This window comes from Triticum aestivum, chromosome 1D (assembly GCF_018294505.1).
Source record: "Triticum aestivum cultivar Chinese Spring chromosome 1D, IWGSC CS RefSeq v2.1, whole genome shotgun sequence".
Lineage (NCBI taxonomy): Eukaryota > Viridiplantae > Streptophyta > Magnoliopsida > Poales > Poaceae > Triticum > Triticum aestivum.
Genome location: NC_057796.1, coordinates 86,559,686 through 86,583,578, shown reverse-complemented (window position 1 = coordinate 86,583,578; position 23,893 = coordinate 86,559,686).

Here is a 23,893-nt window from a genome sequence, read left to right as displayed (position 1 = left end):
AATCTATCCCCCTAGGAGCATGTGCGTAATACTTTGCTTTGATAACTTGTAGATTTTTGCAATAAGTATATGAGTTCTTTATGACTAATGTCGAGTCCATGGATTGTATGCACTCTTCTTCCTTCCACCATTGCTAGCCTCTCTAATACCGCACACTTTTCGCCGGTATCATACACTCACCATAAACCTTCCTCAAAACAGCCACCATACCTACCTATCATGGCATTTCCATAGCCATTCCGAGATATATTGCCATGCAACTTTCCGCCGTTCCGTTTACTATGACACGCTCCATCATTGTCATATTGCTTTGCATGATCATGTAGTTGACATCGTATTTGTGGCAAAGCCACCGTTCATAATTCTTTCATACATGTCACTCTTGATTCATTGCATATCCCAGTACACCGCCAGAGGCATTCGTACAGTCATAATTTGTTCTAAGTATCGAGTTGTAAGAAAATAAAAGTGTGATGGTCATCATTTTTAGAGCATTGTCCCAAGTGAGGAAAGGATGATGGAGACTATGAATCCCCCACAAGTCGGGATGAGACTCCGAACGATAAAAAGAGGCCATAAAGAAAAAAGGGGAAAGGCCCAAATAAAAAAATTAGAGAAAAAGAGAGAAGGGACAATGTTATTATCCTTTTACCACACTTGTGCTTCATGATAGAGAGTCTCTCATTTTGTCACGTTCATATACTAGTGGGAATTTTTCATTATGGAACTTGGCTTGTATATTCCAATGATGGGCTTCCTCAAAATAGCCCTAGGTCTTCATGAGCAAGCGAGTTGCATGCACACCCACTTAGTTTCTTTTGTTGAGCTTTCATATACTTATAGCTCTAGTGCATCCGTTGCATGGCAATCCCTACTCACTCACATTCATATCTATTGATGGGCATCTCCATAGCCCGTTGATACGCCTAGTTGATGTGAGACTATCTTCTCCTTTTTGCCTTCTCCACAACCACCATGCTATTCCACATATAGTGCTATGTCCATGGCTCACACTCATGTATTGTGTGAAGATTGAAAAAGTTTGAGAACGTCAAAAGTATGAAACAATTGCTTGGCTTGCCATCGGGGTTGTGCATGATTTAAATACTTTGTGTGGTGAAGATAGAGCATAGCCAGACTATATGATTTTGTAGGGATAACTTTCTTTGGCCATGTTATTTTGAGAAGACATAATTGCTTTGTTAGTATGCTTGAAGTATTATTATTTTTATGTCAATATTAAACTTTTGTCTTGAATCTTTCGGATCTGAATATTCATACCACAATTCATGAAAAATTCTGTTTTTATCATTTACCTACTCGAGGACGAGCAGGAATTAAGCTTGGGGATGCTTGATACGTCTCCAACGTATCTATAATTTTTGATTGCTCCATGCTATATTATCTACTGTTTTGGACATTATTGGGCTTTATTATTCACTTTTATATTATTTTTGGGACTAACCTATTAACCAGAGGCCCAGCCCAGAATTGCTGTTTTTTTGCCTATTTCAGAGTTTCATAGAAAAGGAATATCAAACGGAGTCCAAACGGAATGAAACCTTTGGGAACATGATTTTCAGAACGAACAAGATCCAGGAGACTTTGACCCTACGTCAAGAAATAAAGGAGGAGGCCACGAGGTAGGGGGGCGCGCCTACCCCCCCAGGGTGCACCCTCCACCCTCGTGGGCCCCCTGTTGCTCCACCGACGTACTCCTTCCTCCTATATATACCTACGTACCCCCAAACGATCAGATACGGAGCCAAAAACCTAATTCCACCGCCGCAACCTTCTGTACCCATGAGATCCCGTCTTGGGGCCTATTCCGGAGCTCCGCCGGAGGGGGCATCGATCAGGGAGGGCTTCTACATCAACACCATAGCCCCTCCGATGAAGTGTCTGTAGTTTACCTCAGACCTTCGGGTCCATAGTTATTAGCTAGATGGCTTCTTCTCTCTTTTTGGATCTCAATACAATGTTCTCCCCCTCTCTCATGGAGATCTATTCGATGTAATCTTCTTTTGCGGTGTGTTTGTTGAGACCGATGAATTGTGGGTTTATGATCAAGTTTATCTATGAACAATATTTGAATCTTCTCTGAATTCTATTATGTATGATTGGTTATCTTTGCAAGTCTCTTCGAATTATCTGTTTGGTTTGGCCTACTAGATTCTGTCTTGCAATGGGAGAAGTGCTTAGCTTTGGGTTCAATCTTGCGGTGTCCATTCCCAGTGACAGTAGGGGCAGCAAGGCACGTATTGTATTGTTGCCATCGAGGATAACAAGATGGGGTTTTTATCATATTGCATGAATTTATCCCTCTACATCATGTCATCTTGCTTAAGGCGTTACTCTGTTTTTATGAACTTAATACTCTAGCTGCATGCTAGATAGTGGTCGATGAGTGGAGTAATAGTAGTAGATGCAGGCAGGAGTCGGTCTACTTGTCTCGGACGTGATGCCTATATACATGATCATACCTAGATATTCTCATAACTATGCTCAATTCTGTCAATTGCTCAACAGTAATTTGTTCACCCACCGTAGAATACTTATGCTCTCGAGAGAAGCCACTAGTGAATCCTATGGCCCCCGGGTCTATCTTCATCATATTAATCTTCCAATACTTAGTTATTTCCTTTGCTTTTATTTTACTTTGCATCTTTATCACAAAAACACCAAAAATATTATCCTATCATATCTATCAGATCTCACTCTCGTAAGTGGCCGTGTAGGGATTGACAACCCCTTATCGCATTGGTTGCGAGGATTTATTTGTTTTGTGTAGGTGCGAGGGACTCGCGCGTAGCCTCCTACTGGATTGATACCTTGGTTCTCAAAAACTGAGGGAAATACTTACGCTACTTTGCTGCATCACCCTTTCCTCTTCAAGGGAAAACCAACGCAGTGCTCAAGAGGTAGCATGTACCAAAAGATGAACCAAAAAATGTTCAAATCAAATATAAATAAATAAAGGCCTTCATAGGCTGCCAAGCCTCAATATCAAGTGCTATTCAAGGGCCGCACAACCACTGAGTTAATCCTTAATTCAAACCTGTAAGCCGGGCCTCACATGACCAATCGACGTTCTAACTTTGACAAGTTCAGGGTCTTTATAAGATTGACTGACAAGCGTATGGTGGGTCATTCCAGGATTACCTGGTCGGAGTGGCAGGCATACAAAGGCAGGATAACCCGGATTTTTGGTGAATACACCTGGCGTCCAAGCCAATAAAAAAGGGTAAACAAAGCTTTGTTTCAGTAAACAGAAATTCCCCAAGTAATTCTTCAATCAAGGCGTATGAGCCGGATCAGTAGGGTATTCATAGCTATACTCAATGAGCAGGAAGCCCCCGAGTAATATTTAACAAGGCGTACAAGCCGGATCAAGAGGGTAGTCATAGCTATGCTCAATGAGCAGGAAGCCCCCAAGTGATCTTATGATTTGACAATAAAGACTCAGATACTCAGAAATGAAATGACAGAGGCCCCAAATTATTAGGGATGCCGGCTTTATTGTACTTAATCATAATATATACATGGACAAAAAATATGTACAACACAAGAGCCAGTGGCTTATGTGTAATAAGGCCGAAGATGAGCAATATTCCAAGGCCGGTGGGTCTCCTCCTGAGATGTGCATGAGTCTTTGTGATCTCGTATATCAATGAGGTAATATGACCCGTTGTTCAAGTTTTTGCTGACCACAAAAGGCCCTTCCCAAGGCGGGGATAGTTTATGCATATCTGTTTGGTCTTGGATGAGCCGGAGCACCAAGTCGCCTTCTTGAAAAGTACCAGTCTTGACCCGGCGGCTATGATAACGACGCAGATCTTGCTGATAGATCGCCGAACAAGCCGCCATAACGTCACGCTCCTCATCCAACCTGTCAAGAGCATCTTGACGCACCTGTTCATTATCAGCTTCAACATAAGCCGCCACACGAGGCAAGTCGTGACGGATGTCACTGGGGAGAACCGCCTCTGCTCCATACACCAGGAAGAAAGGCTTGTAACCCGTGGACCTATTGGGGGTAGTATTTATACTCCAAAGCACTGAGGGTAACTCCTCAACCCAACAACCCGGCGTCCTCTGTAAAGGGACCATAAGTCGGGGCTTGATGCCTCTCAAGGTTTCTTGATTAGCCCTTTCGGCTTGACCATTGGACTGGGGGTGAGCCACCGATGAAACATCAAGACGAATATGCTCTTGCTGACAGAATTCTTTCATTACACCCTTAGACAGAATAGTACCATTACAGTGATGATACTGTGAGGGTATCCAAAACAAAAGATCACCTTTTTAATGAATTGAACTGCCGTTGATGCATCACACTTGCTGACCGGCTCAGCTTCAACCCATTTTGTAAACTTGTCAACTGCCACCAACAGGTGCGTCTTTTTATATTTGGATCGCTTAAAGGCCCAACCATATCGAGCCCCAGACTGCAAACGGCCAAGTTATTGGAATCATCCTCAATTCTTGAGCCGGAACATGAGCTCGTCTTGAAAATTTCTGACAGCCATCGCCCTTACTGACCAAATCTTCTGCATCAGCATGATCCGTAAGCCAAATAACCCATGACGAAAACCCTTGGCTACGAGAGACTTAGAGCCGGCACGATGGCCACAATCTCCTTCATGAATCTCTTGTAGAATCGCACGACCTTCTTCAGGAGAAACACAATGCTGGAACGCCCCGGTGACGCTGCGTCGGTGCAGTTCTCTATTGACAATAGTCATTGACTTAGACCTCCGGGTTATCTGCCTAGCTAAAGTTTCATCTTCAGGTAACTCACCCCGGGTCATATAAGCCAAATATGGAACTGTGCAATTAGGAATAGTGTGAAGAGCCGCCACCAACTGCGCCTCCGGGTCAGGAACAACGAGATCTTCCTCTGTAGGTAATTTCACTGATGGGTTATGCAAAATATCAAGGAAAACATTAAGTGGTACCGGCTTACGCTGGGATCCCAACTGGCTTAAAGCGTCAGCCACCTCATTTTTCCTGCGATCAACATGCTCCACTTGATAACCCTTGAAATGTCCAGCAATAGCATCAACCTCTTAGCGATAAGCCGCCATGAGAGGATCCTTGGAATCCCAAGTTCCTGAAACTTGTTGAGCCACCAAGTATGAGTCACCAAAACACCTCACCCGGCTTAGATTCATCTCTTTAGCCATCCGAAGACCATGGAGTAAGGCCTCATACTCAGCGGCATTATTAGTACAAGGAAACATCAACCTCAAAACATAACTAAATTTATCACCTCGTGGGGAAGTCAAAACAACTCCAGCCCCCGAGCCTTCAAACTGCCTGGATCCATCAAAATGAATAGTCTAGTATGTGTTATCCGGCTTTTCCTCAGGCATCTACAACTTTGTTCAGTCATTGATGAAGTCCACAAGTGCTTGAGACTTGATAGCTGTCCGAGGCATATCCTTTAAACCATGGGGTCCAAGATCAATGGCCCACTTGGCTACACGACCTATTGCTTCTCTGTTTTGAATAATATCCCCCAAAGGGGCAGAGCTGATCATAGTAATAGGATGACCCAGATAATAATGTTTCAGCTTGCGACTGGCCATAAATACCCCATACACCAGCTTCTGCCAATGTGGGTACCTTTGCTTGGAATCAATCAATACCTCACTGACATAATAAACCGGCCTCTGAACCAGATACTCCTTGCCCATCTCCTTTCTTTCAACAACAATCACCATGCTGACGGCTCGACTGTTGGCAGCAACATACAGAAGTAAGGGCTCCCTCTCAATGGGAGCTGCAAGGACTGTGGCTCAGCCAATTGTTTTTTCAGTGCCTCAAATGCCTCATTAGCAGCATTACTCTAGACAAAGTGATCAGTTTTCTTCATCATCTGATACAGAGGGATGGCCTTCTCTCCCAGACGACTTATAAACCGGCTCAATGCCGCAATACGACCCGCCAGGCATGAACATCATTAATACATGCCGACTTAGCCAATGAAGTGATTGCCTTGATCTTCTCCGGGTTAGCCTCGATGCCACGCTCAAAGACCAAAAAACCCAACAGCTTGCCTGCTGGCACGCCAAAGACACATTTGTCCGGGTTAAGCATCATCTTATAGACCCGGAGATTGTTAAAGGTCTCTTTCAAATCATCTATCAAGGTCTCCTTCTTCCTAGATTTCACAAAAATATAATCCACACAAGCATGAACATTGTGACCAATTTGGTTATGAAGGCAATTCTGAACACATCGCTGATAAGTCGCCTGGGCACTCTTGAGCCCAAAAGAGAGAGCAAAAGGATCAGCTGGACCGGCTTTATTAAGATATGTGTAATCCACACACATGCGCCAAGTGTCGTTCTTCTTAAGTACCAGCACTGGGTTAGCCAACCATTTAGGATGAAAAACTTCTATGATCCAAGAGCCGGGCCACTTCTTCACCAATGGCCTTACGCCTTTCTTCATTAAAACGGCGAAGGAATTGCTTGACCGGTTTAAACTTTGGATCAATATTGGGAGTGTGCTCAGTGAGTTCCCTCGATACACCTAGCATGTCTGAAGGTTTCCTTGCAAAGATGTCCCGGTTCTCACGGATGAACTTGATGAGCGCGCTTTCCTATTTTGGATCCATATTAGCACTGATACTGAACTGCTTGGATGAGTCGCCATGAACAAAGTCAACCAGCTTAGTGTCATCCGCCGACTTAAACCTCAACAAAGGTTCCTGCTCCGTGGTTGGCTTCTTCAAGGGGGTCATATCTGCCAGGTCGATATTGTCTTTGTAGAATTTCAACTCCTCTGTTGCACAAGCAGATTCAACATAAGCAGCATCACCTTCTTCACACTCCAAAGCTATCCTCATGTTGCCATGTACCATGATGGTGCCCTTATAACCCGACATTTTGAGCTGCAGATATACATAACAAGGTCGTGCCATAAACTTGGCGTAAGCCGGCCGTCCAAACAGGGCGTGATAAGGGCTCTTGATCTTAACAACCTCAAAGGTTAATTTTTCGGCCCTATAATCATGCTCATCACCAAAAGCCACCTCCAATGTTATCTTACCCACTGGATACACCGACTTACCAGGCACCACCCCATGAAAGACGGTAGAAGATGGCTTAAGATCTTTATCAGTCAATTCCATACAGCTAAAAGTATCATAATAAAGGATATTGATACTGCTGCCTCCATCCATGAGAACCTTCATAAACTTGTATCCTCCAACCTGAGGAGCATCCACCAAAGCTAGCTGACCCGGATTGTCAACCTGGGGCGGGTGATCCTCATGGATCCAAACAATAGGCTGTTCAGACCATCGCAAGTATCGAGGAACTGCCGGCTCAACCGCATTCACTTCCTGCTTATGAACCTTCAGATCTCGTTTGCATAAACTTGTGGTAAACACATGATATTGACCACTATTCAGCTGCTCTGGATTACTCTAATAACCAGATTGCTGTTGGTGACTCCCTTGATTAGACTGCTGATTAAACCCGCCTTGATTACCTTGGCCTTGAAAACCAGAGTTTGAGCCGCCACCTCCAAAGCCGAGCCCGTGAGAGCCGGATCCTGACCCGCCATGCAGGCCATGATTGTGCTGAAAAAAGCTGGAATTTCTATACTCCCTCATGATGAAGCAATCCTTCCACAGATGATTGGCCGGCTTCTCTTGCGTACCGTGCTTTGGGCAAGGCTGATTCATCATTGCCTCAAGGTTGAACTTTGGCCCGCCGAACCGGGGTGTCGACGACTTCCCCTTACGGCGCCGAGTGTTATTTTGTGCATTGTTATTAGCCACAAAGTCTGAACCGTCGTCCATCTACTTGCACTTACCATTACCTTGACCCGCTGTGTTATGCTGCTACCCCTTCGTGTTGCCATTCTTCTTACCCTTGCCAACCTTCTCCTCATCAGACTCAGGGTCTTTAGTATTATCAGAGTCGGCATATTTGACAAGAGCCGCCATGAGCTCCCCCATATCATTGCAGTGGCGCTTAAGCCGGTCCAGCTTCTACTTAAGGGGGAGGAAACGACAATTCTTCTCCAACATCAGGACGACTGAACCAGCGTTGATACTATCTGATGAATGGATAATAGCCGAAACCCGGCGCACCCAGCTGGTTGTTGATTCGTCCTCACCCTAGACACAAGAGTCTAAGTCAAGAATCGACATAGGCTGCTTGCACGTGTCTTTGAAATTCTGGATTAAACGCGCCTTCAATTCAGCCCATGATCCAATGGAGTTAGAGGGCAATCCTTTCAAGCAAGTGCGCGCCGGCCCATCCAACATAATGGTGAAATATTTAGCACACGTAGCACAACTGACGTCTAGCATCTCCATGGCCATCTCATAGCTTTCAATCCAAGCCTCAGGGGGCTAATCCGCCGTGTAATTAGACACTTTGCGAGGACCTTTAAAATCCTTGGGCAAGCGCTCATTACGTAAAGCCGGCACTAAGCATGGCACACCAAGGGTTCTAGATATTACTCCTGCCTCTACAGACACCGATGGGTAAACCGGAGATCGTTGTTGAGCCGCCAGCTCAGCCTCTCGACGTGCCCTGCCCTGATCCACCAAAGCTTGAGCATTATTATCCGCATGCAATGGGTCATGCCTACGGGGCTGGTTACGGTGCTGCTCACTACTTGAAACTTCTGGTGACTCAATATGCCTGCTATAACTCCAACTGGGACGTGGAGTTGAATGAATCCACTCACGGTTGTATGAATAAGCCGCCTGCTGAACTAGCGCTGTGTTAAGAAGTTCGACAGCGCTGGGACGTGGAGTTGAATGAATCCGCTCACGGTGTTATGAATAAGCCACGGGAGACTCGACTTGCACTGGAAGAGCCGCCAGCCGTGTTGCCGCAGCAACCAAATTGTCCAAGGGGTTAGAATAGTGACCCGGTGGTGTGAACACCTGCTGGGGCGGAGTCAAATTTAAACGAGGCGGGTCTACACCACGTGGCTGAACCGTCGCACCGGTTGCAGGCGCTTCTGCAGCCCGGTTTACCTCCGGCGGGTTACTTCACCCTGCCCCAGGTGTGTTGAACAAATTCCTTGCATCATACTCGAGGGGCAACCAACTCTCATGCGTTCTTCGCAGGATGGTGTTTGATGCATTCTGGTCCAAACTTAACCAGAAATTTTCAGCCTGAATCCGTTGGGACTCAGGATCCAGGGCGGCTCGTTCCATGGCCATCCTAGCGTTCTCCGCATTAAGCTCCTCCTTAGCCTAAGCTATTTCATCTCTTAGCTTCACAACATCCACCTTATGTTGTGCTTGAGTCACCGAGGTGACCTCCACCTCCATGAGCGCTGGTAAGGCATCCAAGAGTTCTGACAACACTTGGGCCGAAGGATGCGCCTAGTCGTTGCTGCTGCCGTCAAGCTGGAAGTCATAGCCGCTATAGCTGATGAGCTCTGGACTGGTTGTGTGCCCTCCATGAAGATCGCAGCCCTGCTCGGCGGCTCATAGGGGTCCGGAATACTGTCGCCATCGGAACATCCCCCAAGCCGGCCATCTTGCAGTGGATACATAGAATTGGTCTCGCCGGTTGAGGACTCATCATCAGAGTAGATGGCCATCTCTCCCCCGGACACAGATCCCTCTTCAAGTTCCGCCTCTTGGATGAAACCAACAATGGCGCGCTTCACAGCGGTTTGAACCTTGGCGGGTCGTGCACGCTGAGCCGTCTCGATGTTGTCGGTGCAGGTGTCCGGCTCAGGTCCCGACTCGCGATCTTGCCGATGAAGACGTGAATACCGCCAAAGGGGACTCGGTACCTGTGCTCAATTGAGCCGGCCTCGGGGCCCCAGCTAGCATCGTCAATGTAGAGCTTGCCACGACGACTCTTGGTCAACCGGCCTACAGCGTATCCCTTGATCCCTGCAAAGTTGCCCTTCAAGAACTCAAAACCACCATGCGCTAGCCCCACTGTGGGCGCCAACTGTCGTGGACTTGACATGATAGATTCCCGAGCAAAATGACTTAGGTGTGGAGCCATAGCAGCTAGGTTAGCTTGAAGGGGTTAAAAGGAACAAAGGACATAGAGAGTTACCCAGGTTTGGCCCCTCTCAATGAGGTAAAAGCCTACTCCTGGTTTAGGTTGTATTGCTTGGTTTCGATCACCAGGGAGCGAATACGCTTAACCTAGTTCTCAATCAGTTGTTTCTTGAGTTAACCCGCCGCCGGGTCACCCCTTTATATACACAGGTTGATGCCGGGCGGCTTACAGAGTCACGGTCGGCTCACACAACGTGACCGGCTCGGTGTCTAACTAAGCTTACCTTACAGTACAAGTTAAACATATGGCGGTTCATCCTCTTGGGCCTCAAGTCGCCTCTGGGTATTGGGCCTTCAGAAGTAAAATTTGACTTAGGTCCAGATTAGTAAACGAAGCTTCTTTCGTTCGCCGTTTGAGTTTCGTTGCTTCGTTCGATTTGATTCTTTTTGCAAACCGGAGTTCTTAAGTTGAACTTTTGGTTAGATCTCTTATTTTGAGTTTTATCCGTGCACCCTTGCTTGATTGCTTATGTATGTATTGTTTGTTTGCGATAGAGTACCCGGAGTGCGAAGCGTGCTACTACGAGTCTCTAGGTTTCACGGATCATCAGCAAGGCAAATAACACTTTGATCATACCTCTTTACCACCCAGTTTTATTGCATTAGATCAATCCTCAAACTATTGCATGATTAGGATCTGATTAAAATGTGGGTTTTGGGAAGTAGTTGAGGTAGTACCTATTGCCCTGTTTATATCAAACCTTTGGGAGTTACTTCTACGTTTGCTTATACTGCTATGCTATGCTCGTAGACGTGGATTGGGTTTGAGATTTTTCCATGACAGATGTGAGATTGTTAATTAATGGTTCAACTTAAGGTGGCTACTTTAATTACATCTGGGTGGATTGAGGCACCTGGAGAACCCAGTGTTGCCTGTATTTTTGGATATCCCGGAGTACCCGTGTGATCATCCTATGGACCGCCACCCAGACTCAAAGGGATCATGAGATTATTCATGCTAGAAACTTCCGTGTGCAGCCACAAGCTATTATGGGCTCTAGCATAGTTGAGTAGGTTACATGACCTCTTGAAGAGGTGGGCTAGCAGATGTAGGGGAAAGTAGGTGTAACTGTCCACCCGGAGTAAAGAGTATTGTTTCTGAAAGACTGTGTCTCGGTCATCCGTTTCTCAAACACCATGTAGTGCGAGAAATCAAGCGGAGGCGATCGAGTCTTGTGGGGAAAAGTGCGCAAACCTCTGCAGAGTGTACAATCTAATCATGGTTAGCCGTGTCCCCGGTTATGGACATCTTGAGTATCTAGTTCTTGGATTATCATGTGAATCTCATCATCATGTTACTTAATTTAATTTGATTGGGTTAATCACGTTCTTAATTGGGATTGAGTTGGAGGTACCTTCTCAATGTTTAACAACCACCATGATAGTTAAATAAAATTTATTCCTTTGTGGTAGGGAAAAATTGGCTTTTCGCAAAACTGTAACCATAGAGCTTTCCACCAGCCAAATATGCATGTAGTGATAGCATTATTCTGTTCATTACTCTCTATGTGTTACATTGCCAGCATATTCCATGTGCTGACCCGTTTTCGGGCTGCAACGTATCATGTTGCAGACTTTTCAGACGACGAGTAAGGTGCCATAGGTCGTGGTCTTATACTCAGTGATGCCGTTGGAGTTGATGGACTCACTCTATCTTCCAAGCCTTCCGCTGTTATCGTTTTTAGATGGCCTTAAGCCGTATTTATTGTATTAAGTTCTCTTTTGAGATATTCGATGTAATAAGTGTGTGATTGCTACTCTGTTATAAATCCTTCAAGTACTGTGCGTGTCAGCATTACCGATCCAGGGATGACACTGATGCACAGAGACTGGAATGTTTGAGGTCTGGTCGCTACAAAGATGGTATCAGAGCACACGCTGACTGTAGGAGACGACAACTAAGCTAAAGCCCTAGATCACTACTCTCTTCTCATTTCTAACTCCTCTCCTTCTCTTCCACTCTTTTAGGATGGCGGATGCAAGGAACAAGTTCGCGCAACCGGATGAGGATACACCTTTTGGACGACACTTGAAGGAAGTTACTAAGTACCTGAACATCGGAATACCAAGCTTCACCGGAACCTACAACGCCACACTACCAGAAGAGGAGCGTTGGATGATTCAAGTTCAAGTTCCAGGAAGGACGGTCATGCCAGTCACTGAGCCCATAGAGTTTTCCTTTGATGCACCAACCTGGAGTCTAGGAAAGAGCGTGGCAGCCCACATCACCATGGGACGCATTGCAGAAGTGTACCACAATGATCTCAAGGATACTATCTATCAGATTTGTGGGCGCCGAGACGAGCAATGGGAGATGATCAGCACCAGGAAGGATAGATCTATTGCAGCTTTCATTCAGGAGTTAAACCAGCACATTCGTCGCCAGGAGAACCAGATATGCGCAGACATGATAGAACTGAAGAAGGAAAAGACAAGGATCATGGAACTGGAGGAAGAACTCAAGGCTACATGCGATGGATATGAGGAGGAAATCGCAACATTGTTGGAGAAGAATGACGACCTGATAAAGAAGCTAGGAGTTTTCATGGGAGACCCAGCACCAGGAGGAGATGATGACGATTCTACTTGCTCGGAGAACTACATCATCATCGACGACACTGACTCGGACCCCAGTGATGATGATTGGGAGGATGAAGCCGGAGCAGATATCATGGAGTCTTCGACTGAGCAATTTTTCTAGTAGACCACCAAATTAGTAGTAGTATTCCACCATGTATATAGTATAGTCCAAGCACTTTGTAACGATAGTTAGATCGATTGTATGCCTTGTTTGAATTGATTGGAGTGATATGATTGTGTTTGTCTCATGTGCATATGGGTAGTGTTTTCCCTCTAGACCTCATTCTATCCTATTTTCTCATCTTTTCTAAACCCATCAGATGCCTCCGAGACGCGACACCGGATTTGTTTTCCCACCGGAGATCACTCAGTTGATTCAGTAGCAGAATGCCCTGATGCAAGCGCTAGTTCAGAACCAAGGCAACAACAACAACAACCCACCACCACCACCTGTTGATCACTTAGCCCGTTTTCTTAGGCTAAATCCGCCGGTGTTCTCCAGTAGCACCGAGCCGATTGTGGCAGATGATTGGCTCCGCAAGGTTGGAAGGGAGCTGACCACTGCAGGATGCACAGATGCGGAGAGAGTGCGTTTTGCCGCACATCAGCTTGATGGACCCGCAACATCATGGTGGGAGAATTACACAGCCACGCACCCCATTGACACCGACACATGGGACCAGTTTCAGCAAGATTTCCGTACTGCCCATGTTTCAGCAGGAGCTATGGCCATGAAGAAGCGTGAGTTTCGCAACTTACGCCAAGGAGGACGTACCGTTGGCCAGTACGTGGAGGATTTCAGTAAGTTAGCACATTATGCCCCAGATGACGTTGCTACGGATGCAGCTAAGCAGGAGAAGTTTCTGGAAGGACTGAATGATGAGCTGAGCATGCAGTTGATGGTGGCAACTTTTAACAACTACCAGGAGTTGGTAGATAGAGCTCTCATGATTGAAGGGAAGCAGCAGCTGATTGAGAGCCGTAAGAGGAAGTATGGACAAGGAAAGTACAATACAGGAGCTCACTAGAAGCCTCGTTTTACCCCGAACTCGGGAGGACATCTTCAGCATAACCATGGAGGTCACAATCACAATGGAGGGAGCTCGCACAATCATAGTGGCCCCAAGAATGGCAATGGGAACGGAGGAAGCAATGGACAGAACCGTACCAACCCATCAACCCCAACCAAGAGGGATCTAGGCCACGTTACTTGTTTCAAGTGCCAGAAGACTGGACGTTATGCAACTGACTGTCCGGAAGCTAAGAATGGAAATGGGAATGGAAGCTTGGGGAAGAAGCCGAACCCTTTCAACAGGGGACAGGTGAACCACGTTAATGTGGAGGAGGTTGAAGCACAGCCTGATGCAGTAATAGGTAAGTTTTTGGTTAAGTCATTTACTGCAATCGTTCTTTTTGATACTGGTGCATCACATTCATACATATCAAGGGGATTTGTGGATAAGTTTAAGTTGCCCACCAAAGTTCTTAGAACACCTATGTTAGTAACCTCGCCAGGAGCAGAGTATATGGCAAGCCAAGGATGTTTTCAGATGCCATTGGCCATAGGTAGGCATGTTTTCCCCTCAGACCTAATAGTTTTGGAGTCGCAAGGTTTGGATGTGATTTTGGGAATGGATTGGCTATCGATGTATGGAGGAAACATCGATTGCGCCAGTAAGACGATTTTGCTTACTACCCCAGAAGGAAGAAGGATTAAGTATGTATCCCGGCATGTGCCGAAGAGGACTCAAGTGAATTCCTTATCAGGAGTTGTACAGGAGGAAGTGCCAGTGGTGAAGGATTTCCCTGACGTATTTCCAGAGGAGTTGCCAGGCATGCCACCGGATAGAGACATCGAGTTTTTGATTGAGCTTTTGCCAGGCACTGGGCCAATATCTAAGAGACCGTACAGGATGCCCGCTAAGGATTTGGAAGAAATTAAGAAGCAGATTAAGGAGTTACTGGATAAAGGATATATTCGCCCAAGTTCGTCACCTTGGGGATCACCCGTACTTCTAGTGGAGAAGAAAGATGGATCGTTGAGGATGGTTGTTGATTATCGTGGATTGAATGAAGTAACAATTAAGAACAAGTACCCACTGCCGATGATCAATGATCTGTTTGACCGACTACAAGGAGCTAAAGTATTTTCCAAGATTGATTTGCGATCAGGATACCACCAGTTGAAGATTCGAGAGCAGGATATACCCAAGACAGCTTTTACCACAAGGTATGGGCTATATGAGTACACCGTTATGTCATTTGGCCTGACTAACGCACCCGCCTATTTCATGAACATGATGAACAAAGTGTTTATGGAGTTTTTGGATAAGTTCGTCGTAGTATTCATTGATGATATTCTGGTCTATTCGAAGAATGAAGAAGAGCATAAGGAGCATTTGCGTTTGGTACTTGGAAAGCTCAGAGAACATCAGTTATATGCCAAGTTCAGCAAGTGCGAGTTTTGGTTGAAGGAAGTTGGATTCCTTGGACATGTTATATCCGGAGAAGGAATAGCAGTAGATCCCACCAAGGTTAACACTGTGACAAATTGGGAGTCACCCACGACAGTTGGAGAAATCCGGAGTTTTCTGGGACTCGCAGGATATTACCGGAGATTCATCGAGAATTTCTCGAAGATTGCAAAGCCTATGACGGAGTTGTTGAAGAAGGACACCAAATTCAATTGGACTGAGGAATGTGAGGCTAGTTTCCAGGAGTTGAAGAAACGTTTGGTTACAGCGCCAGTGTTGATTTTGCCAGATCAACGCAAGGATTATGAAGTATATTGTGACGCTTCTCGTCGAGGACTTGGAGCAGTGCTAATGCAGGAGGGAAGAGTTGTTTCATATGCCTCACGACAGCTTAAACCCCATGAGTTGAATTATGCTACACATGATTTGGAGTTAGCAGCCGTAGTACATGCGTTGAAGACGTGGAGACATTTTCTCATCGGAAACCATTGTGAGGTGTACACGGATCACACGAGTTTGAAGTACATTTTCACGCAGAAGGAGTTGAATCTCAGGCAAAGGAGATGGTTGGAGCTCATTAAGGATTATGATATGAGATTGCATTATCACCCAGGGAAGGCTAACGTAGTAGCCGATGCGTTGAGCCGCAAGAGCCATGTCAACACACTCATGACCGGAGAGTTACCCAAGGAGTTAGCAGAGGATTTCGTGAACTATGTTTGGAATAGTTCCAGAGGCTATGTAGCAGCATTGGAGATTCAGTCTACTTTGATGGATAAGATCAGAGAAGCTCAGAAGACAGACAAGGAAATTGCCGAGATAAAGGAAAGGATGAGTAAAGGAAAAGCCAAGGGATTTCGTGAGGATGAGCACGATACCTTATGGTTTGAGGACCGCATTTATGTGCCCAATGATCCGGAGATCAGGAAGTTGATCTTGCAAGAGGCCCATGATTCACCATATTCGATTCACCCAGGAAATACCAAGATGTACCTGGATTTAAGGGACAGTTTCTGGTGGACCGGAATGAAGAAGGATATTGCGGAGTATGTAGCAGTTTGTGATGTATGTCAGAGAGTAAAGGCAGAGCATCAGAAGCCAGCAGGATTGCTACAACCATTGCCGATACCCGAATGGAAGTGGGATAAGCTAGGCATGGATTTTATCACAGGATTGCCCAGGACTCGTTCAGGCTATGACTCGATATGGGTTGTAGTCGATCGTTTGACGAAGGTAGCTCATTTCATCCCAGTTAAGACCACTTATACAAGTGCTAAGTTGGCAAAGATATACATGACCAGGATCGTATGTCTGCATGGAGTTCCGAGGACCATTGTATCAGATAGAGGAACCCAGTTTACTTCAAAGTTTTGGAATCAATTGCACGAAACTTTGGGTACCAGGCTAGAGTTCAGTACAGCCTTTCATCCACAGACAGACGGACAGACCGAGAGAGTCAATCAGATTTTGGAGGACATGCTGAGAGCTTGTGCGCTAGATTATGGATCTAGTTGGGACGACAATTTGCCGTATGCAGAGTTCTCTTACAACAACAGTTATCAATCCAGTTTGAAGATGGCCCCTTTTGAAGCTCTGTACGGAAGGAGGTGCAGGACACCGTTGTTGTGGGACGAAGTTGGAGACCGCCAGTTGTTTGGACCAGATTTGATTAAAGAGTCTGAACAGAAAGTGAAGTTGATTCGCGATAGGCTCAAGGTAGCCCAGTCCAGGCAGAAGAGTTATGCGGATTCTAAACGCAAGGAGACAGTTTACGAAGTCGGAGACAGAGTTTATCTTCGAGTATCACCACTTCGAGGAGTGAAGCGCTTTGGAGTTAAGGGAAAGTTAGCGCCACGTTTTGTAGGACCATACAAAGTTTTGGAGCGTATGGGTGAAGTTGCTTACAAGTTGGAATTGCCCGGAGGATTGTCGGGAGTTCACGATGTGTTCCATGTTTCTCAGCTGAAGAAGTGCCACGCAGAGATTGCTGAGATACCACTGAGAGATACAGTGCCATTGGAAGCGATTCAGCTGGATAGCGATTTGACCTATGAGGAGAAACCAGTCAAGATTCTCGAATATGCCAGCCGAGTCACCCGCAGCAAGGTTATCAAGTTTTGCAAAGTTCAGTGGAGTCACCATACCGAGGATGAAGCCACCTGGGAGCGAGAGAAAGATCTACGGAAGGACCACTCTCACCTATTTTCTAGCCAACCCGAATCTCGAGGGGCGAGATTCATCTTAAGGGGGGTAGGTTTGTAACATCCCAAATTTTCAATTTGGAATGTTATACATAGATCATTCTTGCATAACATATTTTATTGCATTTGTTTTGCGATCCTATAAATTCTATGCAACTCAAGGACCCACGAAGAGAGTTGGGGATTTCATTATTTTCATATTTGGGTTTTCTCAAATTTTGAAAATAGGATCATTTGTTTTAATTATTTTCTCTCCGAAAATATTTCATATCAATTATATGAGAGGGGATGATATGACTTCTCCAAAAATAATGAAATATTGGAGGAAAAATATTAAAAACAAATATTTGATTTTATTTGAACTAGGAAAAAATATGTGTTTTTCAAAATTGCATTTTAGGCCCAAATAAATGTTCATCTTGTTCTAAATATTTTATTTAGACGGAGAAAATTTGTTTTGGCATTTTTAGATTTTTATTTATTTTTATAGGATTTATTTAAGTTTCGGCAAAATTGATTTTAAAAAAAATATTTTTCGCCCGCGGACAGAAATGGGCCGAAGGCCCAGCCTGCCCATCTGCCCGCGCCGCCTCGCCCGAGCGTGGCCGAGCCGGACTCCCGCCGGAGTCCGGGTCAGCGCCGCCGCCGCCGCCAGGGGGTGCCCCCTCCCCCAAGTCGGACGCCCCCCCGACCCCTTTAAGTACCGCCGCCACCTCTTCTCCACCCCGAGCCGAGCCGCCCCGCCACGAAACGCCGCCGCCCGCGCCGCCGAACGCCGCCGCCCGCCCTCACCGCCGCCCCGCCGCCCGACGCCAACCCCGCCAGAGCCCGCCGCCGACCCGCGCCTCGCCGGACCCGAGGTAGCTGCCGCCGCCCGTCTTTCCTGGAAAACCGATCGGTTTTTTATAAAACCCGCGGTTGTTTTTTTATAGATCGGTTTAGTTTTTTCCGGTTTATTTATTTTGCGGACGTTCGTCCGTACATTCGTTTTACCGAACGGTTTTCGCCCGATAGTTACAGACAACGAACGTTCATTCGTTAGCTTGTTCGTCAGTTTTTCTTTTTCTCGGATTTTTCGCGATTATTTTCGATCGCGATTTCCGATCTGTTTTTCGTTTTAGTATAACTTTTTGCTCGTTTATCGGAATCAGGCGATTCAAGATCCTAGAGTTTCGTCTCGAAACCCTCTTTCTGTTTAACCAACTTGAACAAGATTTTGGTACTATAAAATTTGACTTAGGTCTAGATTAGTAAATGAAGCTTGTATGTTCGCCTTTTGAGTTTCGTTGCTTCGTTCATTTGATTGTTTTTGCAAACCGGAGTTCTTAAGTTGAACTTTCTAGTTAGATATCTTTTTGAGTTTTATCCGTGCACCCTTGCTTGATTGCTTATGTATGTATTATTTGTTTGCGATAGAGTACGCGGAGTGCGAAGCGTGCTACTACGAGTCTCTAGGTTTCACGGATCATCAGCAAGGCAAGTAACACTTTGATCATACCTCTTTACCACCCAGTTTTATTGCATTAGATCAATCCTCAAACTATTGCATGATTAGGATCTGATTAAAATGTGGGTTTTGGGAAGTAGTTGAGGTAGTACCTATTGCCCTGTTTATATCAAACCTTTGGGAGTTACTTCTACGTTTGCTTATACTGCTATGCTATGCTCGTAGACGTGGATTGGGTTTGAGATTTTTCCATGACAGATGTGAGATTGTTAATTAATGGTTCAACTTAAGGTGGCTACTTTAATTTACATCTGGGTGGATTGAGGCACCTGGAGAACCCAGTGTTGCCTGTATTTTTGGATATCCCGGAGTACCCGTGTGATCATCCTATGGACCGCCACCCAAACTCAAAGGGATCATGAGATTATTCATGGTAGAATCTTCCGTGTGCAGCCACAAGCTATTATGGGCTCTAGCATAGTTGAGTAGGTTACATGACCTCTTGAAGAGGTGGGCTAGCAGATGTAGGGGAAAGTAGGTGTAACTGTCCACCCGGAGTAAAGAGTATTGTTTCTGAAAGACTGTGTCTCGGTCATCCGTTTCTCAAACACCATGTAGTGCGAGAAATCAAGCGGAGGCGATCGAGTCTTGTGGGGAAAAGTGCGCAAACCTCTGCAGAGTGTACAATCTAATCATGGTTAGCCGTGTCCCCGGTTATGGACATCTTGAGTATCTAGTTCTTGGATTATCATGTGAATCTCATCATCATGTTACTTAATTTAATTTGATTGGGTTAATCACGTTCTTAATTGGGATTGAGTTGGAGGTACCTTCTCAATGTTTAACAACCACCATGATAGTTAAATAAAATTTATTCCTTTGTGGTAGGGAAAATTGGCTTTTCACAAAACTGTAACCATAGAGCTTTCCACCAGCGAAATATGCATGTAGTGATAGCATTATTCTGTTCATTACTCTCTATGTGTTACATTGCCAGCATATTCCATGTGCTGACCCGTTTTCGGGCTGCAACGTATCATGTTGCAGACTTTTCAGACGACGAGTAAGGTGCCATAGGTCGTGGTCTTATACTCCGTGATGCCGTTGGAGTTGATGGACTCACTCTATCTTCCAAGCCTTCCGCTGTTATCGTTTTTAGATGGCCTTAAGCCGTATTTATTGTATTAAGTTCTCTTTTGAGATATTCATTGTAATAAGTGTGTGATTGCGATTCTGTTATAAATCCTTCAAGTACTGTGTGTGTCAGCATTACTGATCCAGGGATGACACTGATGCACAGAGACTAGACTGTTTGAGGTCTGGTCGCTACAATATACGCCTAAGTCGGGCAAGGCCGACTCCTCGCCTGAAGCAGAAAAAGTCTTTAAGGACTTCAGACCTCTCGAACAGCGACCAGCTCTCGCCTTATCATGACAGTCAGTTTTCGGCTTTCTCTACTGAGGTGCTCGTCTGGAAGAACCGGGACACAATCGCAGTAGTTCTCCCAGTGCTACCTTAGCCGATATTGCGGAACGTAAGGTACCAAAACATGGGAGCCGGGAAAACCCAACTATTGACCCAAGACATGATTCAGAGCTGATGCATATAATGCTATAAGTTCGGGGTGCCGCACTGTCGAAAGTGTTCAGACTTTTCACGCCGTATTTATGGGGTATACGGAAGCCCCTGGCGTACTGGTTGTACCAGAATGTACGGGTGCAATTTGTCGTAAATAAGCAGACAAGAGAGAGAGAAAAAAAAGAAAGGGTAATGCAATAATAGACTAACGCTATGCATTGTTATTAAATAATACGTCGAATCGTACTGATACGAGTAGTGCAATAAGCAAAAAATAGGACTATTTGACATGTCCTATCCAAGGGCAAGCTGCGTATGGGTATTTAAAATAGGTATTTCGATCGTTATCAGAGACCACCTGGGGATTCCCTTGTACGTCTTAGCTTCTTGCCTCCTTGGTATTTCCTTCCCGTAATGTGTCCAGCAATCAGACTGCCGAAAAGGGTTTCCAGAGAGTATGGTCCTGAAAGAGAGAAAATGATAAAGGTATACAGCCCCTGCGGCGGTTGAGCCGCATTTTGGGGCGTGTCCTGGCCGTGCCTCCGCCTATGCCCATGGTATTTTTAGTGCGTAATTATGTACGCGCGGGACGGATTTCGTCGCTTGACCGGGACTAGGACGGAGGCCGAATTGCTAGGCGAGCTCTGAACATGCCAGGCGATCCTGTTGCAAGTTACTCCGGACTCGCTTGAAGGTGTCCGGGGGCTTTATCGCCGAATTGGCGGTTTGCCTTAAAAGGCTGCTTTGTAACTCTGCTGCGAGGTCCGCAGTGTGCTCCTCCGTGCGGAGCAAGCGTTCTGTGTTTCCGTTGACTGTTATAACCCCACGAGGTCCTGGCATTTTGAGCTTGAGGTATACATAATGCGGTACCACATTGAATCTGGCAAATGCGGTTCGTCCGAGTAGTGCGTGATAGCCACTGCAGAACGGGACGATATCGAAGATTAACTCCTCACTTCGGAAGTTGTCCGGAGATCCGAAGACCACTTCCAGTGTGATTGAGCCCGTGCAGCGGGCCTCTACACCTGGGATGACACCTTTAAAGGTGGTTTTAGTGGGTTTGATCCTCGAGGGGTCTATACCCATTTTGCGCACTGTATCCTGATAAAGCAGGTTCAGGCTGTTGCCGCCGTCCATAAGGACTCAGGTGAGGTGAAATCCGTCAATGATGGGGTCAAGGACCAATGCGGCAGAACCGCCATGACGGATACTAGTGGGGCGGTCCCTACGATCGAAGGTGATCGGACAAGAAGACCATGGGTTGAACTTTGGGGCGACTGGCTCCATCGCATAGACGTCCCTTAGTGCACGCTTCCGTTCCCTCTTGTGAATATGGGTTGCGTATATCATGTTCACCGTTTTCACTTGGGGAGGAAATTTCTTCTGTCCTCCTTTCTTCGGCGACCGAGGCTCTTCCTCATCGTCGCTATGCAACCCCTTTTCCTTGTTTTCGATATTCAGCTTGCCGGCCTACTTGAACACCCAGCATTCTCTGTTGGTGTTATTGGCTGGCTTATCGGGTGTGCCGTGAATTTGACACGAGCGATCAAGTATGCGGCCCAAACTGGACGGGCCCGGGTTGCTTCTTTTGAACGGCTTTTTCCGCTGACCGGATTTAGAGCCACTGAATCCGGCATTGACTGTCGTGTCTTCGGCGTTGTCACCGTTGTTGCGGCGCTTGTGTCTGTTGCGACGTGGTCTGCCGTTACTATCTTTGGCATCTGAACTGCCGTGACTGCTTGATATGTTATTGCTGCGAGCCAGCCAGCTATCCTCGCCCGCGCAAAAGTGGGTCATGAGTGTCGTGAGGGCTGCCATAGACTTCGGCTTCTCCTGGCCGAGGTGCCGGGCGAGCCAGTCATCACGGATGTTATGCTTAAATGTCGCTAAGGCCTCTGCATCCGGACAGTCGACAATTTGGTTTTTCTTAGCTAGGAACCGGGTCCAGAATTTTCTGGCCGATTCCCCTGGCTGCTGAGTTATATGGCTCAAGTCATCAGCATCCGGTGGTCGCACATAAGTGCCCTGGAAGTTGTCAAGGAATGCACCTTCCAAATCCTCCCAACTACCAATGGAGTCTGCTGTCAAGCTATTCAGCCAATGCCGAGCTGGTCCTTTGAGTTTTAGTGGGAGGTACTTGATGGCATGTAGATCATCACCGCGAGCCATGTGGATGTGGAGGAGGAAATCCTCGATCCATACCGCGGGATCTGTTGTACCATCATATGATTCAATGTTTACAGGTTTAAAACCCTCTGGGAATTCGTGATCCATCACTTCATCAGTGAAGCATAGGGGGGGTGCGGCGCCTCTGTGCCGGGCTATATCACGACGCAGTTCATACGAGTCATGTCTGCTATATTCGGCCCGGCCGGATTTGCTTTTGGTATGTCCGGCGTGACGGTCATCGTCCCGCATTGGGGCGCGCCCCCATGATCCGTAGATCAATCTTGCATGTGTTGCTTTGTTTTCCAATACGTCTCATAGGTCCCGCTTGTTGCCCCGGGCCTTGGTATTTTTGTTTGAATGGCGGCGGGTTGCGGGCTGGACTTCGGGCTGATATGCCTCTCTGTCTAGGCCACGAGGTGGCCGATCAGCCGCATCATACGCTGGTGATGTAGGTTTTAATGCTTCCTCCTCGAGTTGGGGTAGCAACCTGCGCTTTGGGTAAGTCTTGGTTGGGCGTTCGAGTTCGTATTCCTCGGCCGCAAGGACTTCGGTCCATCTATCCGCTAGCAGATCTTGATCAGCTCGAAGCTGTTGTTGCTTTTTCTTTAGGCTGTTTGCTGTGGCTATAAGCCGGCGCTTGAAGCGCTCCTGTTCAACGGGATCCTCAGGCATGATAAATTCTTCGTAGCCGAGGCTCACCTCGTCATCGGAGAGAGGCATGTAATTGTCATCCTTTGATTCTCCGTCTGCTGCCTGTTCCGGAGGGCTAGCTTGTTCATCCTCCCGCTCGAGGTCTGGCTGGAGGGGATTATGGTCATCTTCGGCACTATCCGGAGCGTTATTGTCTCTTGTGCCGGTATCGCTGCTTTTGCTATGGCGAGACATAGAGCGGCGCTGCTGACATCGGTGCTTGGATTGCTTCTTGGAGGGATTGTCCTCCGTTGTCTTATCGCCATCCCCTTCTTTGGGGGTGTCCACCATGTATATGTCATACGATGAGGTGGCAGTCCAGCGCCCTATGGGCGGTGGTTCTTGTTCGTCTCCTGCATCGTCATCCATACCGTCGATGTCTTCGGAGCCGAAGTCGAGCATGTCGGTTAAATCATCGACAGTGGCTACTAAGTGGGTGGTGGGTGGGGAGCAAATTTCTTCATCGTCCGCATCCCATTCTAGCCGGACATAGTTCGGCCAAGGGTCTCCTGACAGGGAGAGAGACTTCAACGAGTTTAGCACGTCGCCAAAGGGCGAGTGCTGAAAGATATCCGCGGAGGTAAACTCCATGATCGGTGCCCAATCGGATTTGATAGGCACGGACGTAAGCGGTGCGTAGCCCGTGGCCGGGGACGAATCCAAATGTCCGGCAACACGGGTCTCACCAAAG